At 34.6% G+C, this 11,470-nt stretch overlaps 1 long non-coding RNA gene across 1 annotated transcript; it reads left to right on the forward strand.

Moving 5' to 3' along the window:
• Positions 1-202: 202 nt before the first annotated feature.
• On the forward strand, positions 203-6,368 carry LOC134474658 (uncharacterized). The gene is made up of 2 exons (XR_010045526.1): positions 203-2,439; positions 4,812-6,368. It is a non-coding gene; the product is annotated as an uncharacterized LOC134474658 (long non-coding RNA).
• Positions 6,369-11,470: the final 5,102 nt, after the last annotated feature.

Consider the following 11,470-nt stretch of genomic DNA (forward strand, 5'->3'; position numbering starts at 1 on the left):
ATCCATGTGAACCTATTTATTCATCTAGGTCTGAACTATTTGTTAAATTTTTCTACCACAGTTAACTAATGTTTCAAACCAGTTTCTTATAAACATATTTTATCTGCTCAAGCATAAGAAGTCATAGCAGAAAGATGAAGAAAGTGATATATTTACAGAGGTGAATCTGAACGTAAAGTTTCCAAATGTGAGTCTCATTTCTGCTTATGGCAAAAAAAAAAAAAAAAAAAAAAAAAAAAAAAAAAACAACCTCAAGAAAGGAAGAAAAGAAGAGAGAAAGAAAAGAAGGTAAGAGAAAGGGAGAGAGAAAAAGGATGCAACAACAGGAGCAGGGAGAGGAGAAAGGCATTTTTAACAGCCTTTCAAATCCTTAAAATAGTGATATTTGCTCTTGTGATGAACCTAATGGTGTTAAAAAGAAGAATAAAAGTGACTGAAGGGTCTTGTGGTCCCTAAGTAAAAAGTGCAGTGTTTTGAATACTGCCTCCTAGGACATCAAATAACAAAGACAAAAATGATAATTTAATGAAAATCAATGAAACAATTTAGGAAAAAGTTCTTTCAGACTTCAATTTGGTAATTTATTTTGCAAAGGAAACCAGCAGTCAGACAAATAAAGTAATACTGTGATGAGAGAACATGGAGAAAATGATAAGAAAGCCTTGCACACTGACTTCATGGGTGTCTGTACCAGTGTTTTCTAAGATACACCTTGATGACAAATGACAGGAAGGGAGGGAGGGAGGAAACATTTTCAGTTCAATGTCTTGAATGAATTAAAATTTCATCATAGAGAAGTGATCAATACTGGCTGATGTAGCCTTGAGTCATCAAAAGAAAGTCACTGCCTCCACCACAATAATTCATAGATTCATAACTAACCAAATAAGACATCAATAAATCTCCAGTTGTAGAAGCATCCAATCCCATTTTACACAAGCCCTATCTTCCCAAAGATGAGTCCCAAAACCACAGAAAGTAGAAAAAGTTTCAGGTGATAGAACGACACAGAAAGATAAAGAGGAGTCCCTGCTGTTTATACAGCATTTCTGTCTGCTCATTTCATTTTCCAGAATTGTGGTGCCAATTCAACAAAGTGATGGACAGAAAAGACAGCCTGCTGCAAGTATGCCCCGAGACAGGTGGCCAGCATACTGAGACAGGTGGCCAGCATACTGTCTGTGAGCTCCCAGAATCCCTGTGGAGTCTGGAAGGATTGTGGCATAGTTCAGTGGGATTGGAGTCTCTTCTGTATTTCTTGGAAATATCATGTTGAATTCATGAATGATAAGAACAGTTCATTTTTTTAAAAAAATTATTTCTGCAAACTTACCATTTCCGATTTTCAAATGCCACATGTAAAAAATATATTCTAATTGAGTATACTCTTCAAATTTAAAATGAATCTCAGGATAATGGAACTATAATGAAATCTGTTCTCATCACTTTGGAGACAACTCAAGATGTATAGGGGGGTCTCACAATAACAGAGAAATTGCCTTTGTTGTCCTCCTAGCCATGGTAACAGAATGTTAAACCCAGTGTGGGTTCCTTTACATCAGTCACCTATCCACAAAGCCTGCCCTTATTAGAGGTAAACATACCAAATATGGCACAGCTCTCTTCTCATGATTAGAAAAAATCCATACCTGTGTCAACAACAAAGTGAAATAAATGAATCCTACAATTCATTCATTCCATATGTATTGTCAATAATTTTAGTAATGTCTTGCATTAAGAGTCTTTTATGTCCTCTGTATCCTAAATGTAAATTTACACATGAATTATTTAAACCCCATGACCCAAGAGTTTTATAAATTCTTACTATAAGGGAGGAATATAAGAACAGCTATGTTAGCCAAGTACAGTTGGAATGCCTATAATCCCAGTGATGTGAGAGGCAAAAGGATCAAAAGTGTGAGTACCATTTGGGCAACTTTGATACCCTGTCTCAAAATTAAAAAATAGAAAAGGGTTGCGTGTGTAACTCGGTGCAAAGGCCCTGGGTTCAATCCGTATGTCATGGTTTATGTGGGTGGCACCTAGACCTCATGCGTTTGCATTATGCATTTGTGGTTGGTTCATTGTCTAGTACTTGGATTGATGGTGTCAGTGCTACACCCACATAGGGGTGGAGCCAGAATACAATGTAATGGCAGGAAGAAGGTGTATCTGACTCTCTTGCCATTTCCCACCTTGCTGTTTGCAGCCACCATAAACTGCAGCCCCGCCATGCCACCTGCCTTGGAGCCAACTGAGTACGGACTAAAACCTCCCAAAACTGTAAGAAATAAATCCTTCCTTTCCCAGCTTTGGGCATCAGGTATTTTGTCTCAGCAACCAGTAAAAAATGACTAAGACACCGTAGTACCAAGAGGAAAAAACAAAAGCCAAAACAACCATCAGCCACAAAACAGGAAGGCCATCAGCCACATAAAGGTACTCTGAACTGTAAATTGAATCTAGTATTCTCAAAGGTGCTCATGCTTTCAAAGTAAAGGAAACTAAAATGTAATCAAGCAACTTAATGACATGATATGCTTTACTGTGTTTCATTTTCCATTACTTATAAATGAGCTGCTTGTAATGTCTGCATTTGTGCAAACAGTTCCTAACTGGTTATTTGTCTCAAGAAATTGTTTAGTGTCTCGAAAGAAGGGGAATTTTGAACACTTGTCTAGAAAATTCACACCTAAGTAAACAAATCATATTCATAAACATTGGCCATTTCACACAGTTGTTTCATGTCGCAAAAAATTCCATGAATTATTTGTAAAATATTGAAATATTTATCCTATGAAATGTATTTATGAGATAATTTTTCATCTCCTGCCTCATAAGACTACTTTTTACTTCATTATCATTAATCATACTTCACGCAAATCAACAGCACAGGCAAATAACCAGCACAGTAATTCCCAATGAAAATTTAAATCTTTATTTTTTCATTACTTGCATGTTGAATTAGACTATGTAAGCTATAATAAAAAGAGAGATAAAATCTCAACTAGTATTTTTAGGAAGTACTTACGTAAGTTTGTGAGGTTGATACAATACCAATTAAAGTAGTCTCTGGTTCTTTTCTTGTCATTAACCAAACATTCTTAAAATATAAAAAATAGATTATAATGAACTTTTATAGATAAACTGTGAGACAGTTCTGCCAGATATCAAGGCACATTTGAAGCTGTGATATTCAAAACAGTTATGCTACTAGCATAAAAATAAGTGTAATGATAAATAGAACATACAGGAAATACCTTAGCAAAACTTTATAACAGAAATTTTTATTTGACATGAACAACATCTGAAAATAATAGAGAAAGAATATTAATAAAGATAATCGCCAAATGTGAAAAATTAATATAGATAATAATTCACATACTGCATAATCGAAATCCCTGATAGACTTGAATTGAGTGAAAATGCATCATAGAAAATTTAATAATCTATTTCACTAGAAGTTATCCATCTGTATATTTGAATAAATACACAATTTATTTAAATCAAGACCTTTCAAAAAGTGTGCAAAAATAAATAATTCACATTAAAGAATTTAAACTCACTTAGAAACTCATATAAACTTCAATTTTGATGCAGAAAAAATTAAATTAAATTAATCTTGTAGCATTTTATTCTCTTAATAATGATAAAATTAATTGAAATAAATGTCAAAATGATAATTAATATGAGATCAAACCCCCTGACACATTCTGTAAAAATTGTCTGTACAAAACCCTTATCAAAAGCAACTAAATCTTTATAAAGAATTGCAAATTTATTTGTATAATTTATCTTAATACTGCATTTTGGGAAAATCCATTCATAGAGATAGGTAATCATTCATGTTCAGAGAAATATATATATACAAAACATTACCACAGTGGCATAAAAGTAAATAATTAGAGATATATATGAGGTGTACTGATGGAATAAGGTTTAAATTAACACCTTTGCTTTCACTGGAGCCTTACTAATCTACCTTAAAGGTAAATTATAAAATTAAAATAGATGACTGTGGAAAACATGCTTATAAATGTAAGAGAATCTCTAGAAAGCAATGTCAAATTTTTCTAATAATTATTGAAGTTGATAGAAAACATTCAATTCTTTGATTGCCATTATAGCCTTGGTTAACAAGCAATAGGGCTACACTTTGAGAAACTTAATTTAAACACTTAGGCTTGAAGAAACCCAATTCAATAATACAGGGCTGGGGATATAGGTCAGTGGCAGAGCACAAGTTTAACATGCCCAAGGCTATAAGCTCAACTCGCAGCTCCTAAAAAAATGCATACATACATAAACACCATGCATATATACTGTACATGTATGTCTATATATATCAAACAGTTGAAAGTAATTTTTGAAAGACCTCAAAGTATGTAATAATTAAAAAACAATAGCCATTTATTTTCAGTCAACACCTGAGATGGAATTACAATTTATGTATAAATAACTATACATAAAGCATACATAGATTCATAGAACCTTGTAAAAAAAAGCATAAGCATTTCCTAATTGAAAATAAAAATGGTAAATTAGGCAAGCTGAACACTAAAAATTCAAATAACATTTTAAGATCAAGCACTATATACAGTTATAAATACACCATGACCACCAATATATATTTACACATGCACTTGTCTATATATACAACATGTACACAAAAATTATATAAAGGCATTTGTATAAATGTATAGTTGTATGTTTGTGCAAACATCCATGACTTTTCTATATTTTAAAATATATGAACAAGTTTCAAACAAATATCTTTAATAAGATAAAAAATATCTTTTTCAATCTAATAGCAATGTATTCAAGAATCTCCAAAGACTGCTGGACTTGGCCACCCGAAAGCAACAGAGTTTGGACTGGTTTGTGGAAGAAAACACATTTAAGGAGACTAAAATTCCAAGTTTCTTTCAAAGTCAATCATGAGGGCCGTCTCTCTGGCTTTTGTCTTTCTTTTCCTCCCATCTCTTCTCTGTTGATAGGGACTTTCCTGGCTGTACTACGCATGGGACAGCTGTTCTAAGAACCTGCTTTTCTGTACATCAAAATACAGAGCTTGAGGACTTGCAAGGAGAAAAAATATCAAGTAAGGAAATAGTGTTAAAACTATCAAAGAGGATGACAAAAGGAGAAAGATGCAGGCAGAAAAGTGAGAGAAGCTCATGGAAAGTGGGCATTGGGATGAGCAGATACAGGTCGAAGGGGATAAAACAGAGAAGACTGAAACAAATAAAGTGAGTAAGGAACACTGCCAGGAACAGGGACTGTGGTTAGCAGGGAAACAGAAGGAAGAAACCAAGCTATGGGTGCAGAGCACGGTGTCCACACAGTGAGGCCGTTTATATGAAACGCATGTATTTTTAGAAAATATATAAAATCATTTCTACTTTCTGGATTTTAGTGAGACATGTCATCGATTTACTTTTATTCAAGTAATGCTTTCCAAAGATCATAAAATGTTAGAGTCCATCAGGATTTATTAGACTTCAGGAGAAGTTAGGTTACTTTAGGAATGCATTAATTTTCTTGTGACATTTGACTTTTGCTACAAATCAATTGTTTGCTAAATGACTCCATGACCTAAAAGAGCTCATTTATTTCCCAAAGTGCACAGCCACCCTTAGGATGAATCTCTAATATCAAAAGGCTCTTGTGCAAGTTTTGTGGGAAAAGCCAATGAGGAAGCAGCAATTTAATGCTTCTATTTTGCATAAATTATTAGACTTTTCCAGTTCCAACATTAATTTTGTTATTTATGTGAATTAATATAAACTCTGAAGAAAAGCTAAGAAAGTTGTGTTATGAAATTTGAAAAATGTGATTTTGGAAAACTGATAGCCATATATTTTAGTTTTATAGCAAAGAAGTACTCTTCAAAAAGATGAAATGTGAAGGGGATGCATATGTAATAATGTTTTCATACACTTGCCAATTTAATGTGTTTGCATAAGTATTTAATGCATCAATCTTTTCAAGAACAACGTGTTATGAATTTCAATGTGATGCTTCTTTTTCATTAGATTAGCCTGTTTCTAAAATCTCCAGAGAAAATTCTATTATTTGATAGTTATTTCCAAGACAGTGGTCAAACTTTACTATTTTGTGGCCACAAAAGAAATTTGTTTAGCTTTTAAGCAATATGATCCTTTGTACAAATATGTGTGTGATTCATAAAAGTAAAATCAGTTTCTAGTTGATTTGGTAACCCAAGAAATTATGAAAAGCATTACTGGAATGAATATTAAGAATGGGCCAAATGTGTTGATGTTATCTTAATCCAGGAATGTTTTTGTTAATCTTGATGAAACTCTGCCCAGTTATTTCAGTAAAGCCTATTTACTTTCTTTGTGAAATTCAATTTGACTTTATTTTAAATATTGACATTTTATAGTTCTATTCTGCTAACTAGAATGCCTCATTAAATTGTTATCCCTAAATTTCATTCAAATTCTATTATTTTCCAGTTGCCTTCTTTCATCATACATGTGCCTGACTATATAGCTCATTCAATGACATCTTGAGTCAGTTGGTCTCTGTTCTTATGTATGTGTGTTTGGGTAATATTTTACATATATGTGTTGACTGCATAATAAGCCATCTAACATACTCTTGATGTCACTGTTCTTTTTTTTTTTTTCTTCATACATCTTCCTCTTGGGTACATAATTTTGAAACAATGATTAAATTGTTTATAAACAAAATGACAGACCAGTTATCAGTTTTTGAGGATGGGTCCAGCACATCCACAGTCTAAGAGGCAGCCCTACTTCAGGTTCCGACTTTCCATATCTAGCAATAGAGTGACCCACCCAGAGCTCTGCACAAGTAAGTATGGCTTTTCCCTTATTGAAATCACAAGTATACAAGAACGAGCCCCTCCGGGAGCAGCGGAGTATATGTGCTGTCTCCTTCAATAGAGAAATAATTGGGAGTTGGAGAGCTGATAAGCATTTAAGTTGTCATTTATTTCAGAATCCCCTAGCAAAGTTTTAATTTCTTAGTTGATAAATTTGAAGACACGAAATTCAATTCATGACACATAAACTCCTCAGGGGACAGACTTTGTCTACTCAGCTACGCCTCTAGTTAGAAAAAGAGCTTTGTATATACTAAGTGCTCAATAATTAATTGTAAGATAAATGCGACAGAAGAGGCCAAGGATGTTTGAAACCAGTTTGTAATATGCCATTTATAAGACTGAACACAGAAATAAATATCTTCTTGGGTGGAAGTAGATGAGGATTGGACAGGTTCCGCTCAGAGCACATTTGGTAAAACTCCAGGGAACTGGACTTATCTAAGTATATGCTATAAAAACAATCCAATGTCATATATTCCAGCATCTGTTGTTTCCTTTTGCTCTATTCAACAAAACCTATTGTGAAAGCAGAAGAACAAATAAGGAGGTTCCTCAAAAATTAGAAAGAGAACTGTCGTATGATCCAGCAATCCCACTTGATTGTAAGGTCTGTCAGGACCTTGAAGAGACAGCCATACTCCCATGTTGGTGAGCAGTGTTATCACTGTAGTCAAAATATGGAAACAATCCAAGTGTCCATCTCATTGATAGGAAAATGGATAAAGAAAATGTAGCATTTACATCTGTTTGTTTACTCTTGCTTACTCCTCAGGAAACCGTATTTCTCTTCTGCCTGGGAGGGAGAGTGGGGTATGTTCTTCCACAATTAACAATAGCACTTAATACATAAAATTAGCAAATTTAAGGCTAACTATACTACTATATCTTTCTCACACACCTTCATTTGAAACTATTAAAATAGACTTTGAACTCAGTCATAGAATATTATATATTATAACTGATTTACATGCAAGATTCTCAAAATACCTAATATATTTCCCATAAGAAAAATATGTTTGGTGCAAGATGCTGAACACAGAGAAATATATGACATTCTAATAGTATGCACATTTGGCTCTGCCCTTATATTAAATGCCATGGGAGAAGTCTTTACATTTTAGGGTGTCATTTTCAGAAGATATGCAAACCAGACATCCTATTTTGTGACAGCTACACACCCTTCACTCTGCTTTCCTTCTCTGGGAACTTTACCAGCTTCTAATCTTTGCTGAGCTTTCTGCATGCAAGGTACAGAATTTTATTTTCTCTTTATTTCCTTTTAATCCCAGTTAAAGGAATGGGGCACAATATTAATTATTTTCCTAATTACTGTACCTAAAAAGGAAAAATTTTATATAATTAATAAGTCATATTTTATCAACACAAATGTAATTCCTATATTTCAATGCTGTATGTACTCAATCTTCACCCCCACTGCTGTGAACCCACGGTCAGTTCTCTCATCTAAACTCAAGTATTCTACTCAGTGGACACTATCCACTACTATATGCCCAGATACAGCACTCCTGCAGACATCCCTGTCCTTTCCCTCTTATATTGTTGCATGCAGTATTGATATGCCCTAGGGCTCTGTCCTTGTACTCTTCTCTTGATCTACTGTTCACTCCGTAGGTGATCTCCTAGACACTTATGACTTCAAATACTGACAATCTTATGAAAAATTCCTGACATGCCTCTCTAAGCCAAGTCTCATAGCTGAACTGTATATTAATATATTAAAATTGCTTATTTAACATCTGCACTTTATCATATCCAAAATGGAGCTGTTGTTCCACCCCTTATCTTCCTCTCACATAGTTGCATAATGATAATTCCATTTTTCCAGTTATTTTAATCAAAATATTTGAAGGCATAATTGAATGATCTCTTTTACTCATAGGTACATACGATTACTTATACATGCTCTCAACTTTCTTGTCACAGACACATAGTATCTAACAGTTTTAGATAATCTAATTCGCATCACTTCCTTCCTGGTCCAAACCATGATCATGGTCCATTTCAACCATTTAGGATTACTCCTTTGCCTTTGTCTGAATGTGATCTGATACAATAATTGTAGTGTTTCTTACAAAAGTAAGGTTATGCCATCTGCACTTTAAGAACTCTATAATGAGTAAAGAAGGATAAAATAAATTCTGAGCTTTGTAAATGGGGAGTGGAAGGAGATTTGAAAAGAGAGGCTGGGAACGGGAGAAAAAGAGGAAACAAAATATATTGTGTACAGATACAAATTCCCTATAATGAATGTGGTGGCTCTGTATACCTAAATTCATTCAAATATCAATAAACTTAAATTATAATTATACCTGAAAAAAAAGACCTTCAGTGGTGGCCTTCTAGCTTCCTCTGAGTAGAAACCAAAGGACTTGCTGATCTCTCTCTCTCATCTCATCTCTCAGCATTTCTTCCTAGTCACTGTGTATTATAGTAAAGGGTTGTGAGGAGAACAATTAGAATCAGGACACAGAATTTATAATATTATTTTATGATGGCCATCCAGAGTAAAACCCAAGAGTGTTCAGAAAATCTGTCTGCAACACTAAAGACCCAGAATATTCAGCCAAGGGCCCAGATCCCACAGCAATGTCCTGCATGAATCCAGATGAAAACATAGAGCCCGTGACAGTGCCTTCCACAAGTCCAACTGGAGATCTAGAGCCCACAAGGAGGACTCATGCCAGTCTGTTTTACGGATCTGTGCTGAGAAGGCCTAAAGGTCAGTGGTGGAAGCTAGAAAGTCTATGCCAGTGGGGTGAAGGAGCAGTGCTGGTAGGTTGAGGATTTTACACTAGGGCCGATGAGTCACATTCATAATAAACACCAGGGCTGTCCTGAAAAGCACCATAGCCATCCTCAGCAACACGGAGGTCCCAAACCCTTCCAATAAGAACAATCAAGTACATGCCAGAAAGCCAGCATGATGAGTTTGTCCTGGAGATTAAATGGCACATGTCTTCCCCTGGGGGGGCCAGGGAGCCATGTTCAGTGTAAGGACCAGAGCTCCCTCAAAATGAACCACAGCCATTCATACCAACAAGGTCCCAAGCTCCTGCAGTAACAGTGGTGGAACTCCTTTCCTCTCCTTTCCATGTAGATGAGCACTGCAAGCACCTACATTTTCTTCAATTTCCTGTTAACTTACTGTCTTTACCTGTTAACTTTCTCTCCTTACCAGGAGGCCTGACACATGATTGAATACTGATATTAATATTAATTAATTCTTTTGACAATAATTAGTCAACACTGGGGAGGCTAGTCATGACGAGCTCCTCTAGGAGAACAAATGGCTTAAAACAGCAGCACTTAGAGAGACCCACAACGCCTCACTCATCTTCTCCACCTCTCTATGCTGGCAACTTTCCTCAGGTGGAACATCTATGCTCAGCACCATGCTGATTTAATTCAGCTGGTAGTTTTAATCCATAACACTGTTGTCACGCTGGTATGTTATTTTCTAGAACACATCTTGTCCTCTTTTAGTCTGGAACTTGTGTTTCCTTTGCCTCTCATTCCAATGTAGATGAACATTACAAGCACCTACATTTTCTTCAATGTCCTGTTATTTACCAGCTAACTTTCATGTTAACTTTCTCTCCTTAGCAAGAGGCCTGACATATGATAGAATACTGACATTAATATTAATTAATTCTATTGACAATAATAGTATACAATGAAAGGAAGAGTAAGACATGCATAATAATGCATTTAAAATTCACTAGTGGAATGTAGGAGTAATTATATAATCATGATTTAAATATACAATTGAAATCTGAATTTTAAAACTGAATATTCCAAGTAGCTATAAGATAAATATTAATAGCTAACATTTACTAAATACTATTCTTTTCAGACTGTGTTCTACGTTTTCTGTGTATATTAATTCATATTATCTTCATCTGTTGTAGTTTTGTCTTCTTTGTTCCTGATTGCATTGCTATGTAATTAGAAATGAAGATACCATCATAATGAACACCACTAAACTCCAAAAGCTAAGTTACTACTTCAAAAGAATATACTCCAATAAATGGAAGAATCAGGAAGAAATAAATAATTCCTAAATTCCTGTGAATTACCAAAACTGATCTAAGAATATGTAAGAATCCTGACTGATCCACTTACAAGTAATTAAATTGAAAACATAATAGAAAATGTACCAACTAAAAAGGCCCAGAACCCAATAGATTCACCACTGAATTCTCAGAAACTTCAGAAAGGTTGTAACACCAATATTCCTCAAGCTCTTTAGTGAAACTGAAAGAGAAGCAGTATTGCCAAACGCCTTCCTGGCAACTAGTATTACCCCAATTCCAAAACCAAACAAGAATTCATGGAAAAGAAAAATTCAGATCAGTTTTTGAAATGATACAGAGATCCTCATGAAATGATACAGAGATCCAGATACAGAGATCCTCAACAAAATGCTAACAAATAGAATTCAATATATCATCAAAAAAATCACATATTATGACCAAGTAGGATTCATCCCAGGGATGCAAGAATGGTTCAACATATCAATAAACATAATTGATCACATACACAGAAGCAAGGGCTAAAATCACATAATCATCTTAA

The sequence above is a fragment of the Cavia porcellus genome, unplaced genomic scaffold (genome assembly GCF_034190915.1).
Source record: "Cavia porcellus strain 051 isolate PalLab524CR breed Dunkin Hartley unplaced genomic scaffold, mCavPor4.1 scaffold_2, whole genome shotgun sequence".
Taxonomy (NCBI): domain Eukaryota; kingdom Metazoa; phylum Chordata; class Mammalia; order Rodentia; family Caviidae; genus Cavia; species Cavia porcellus.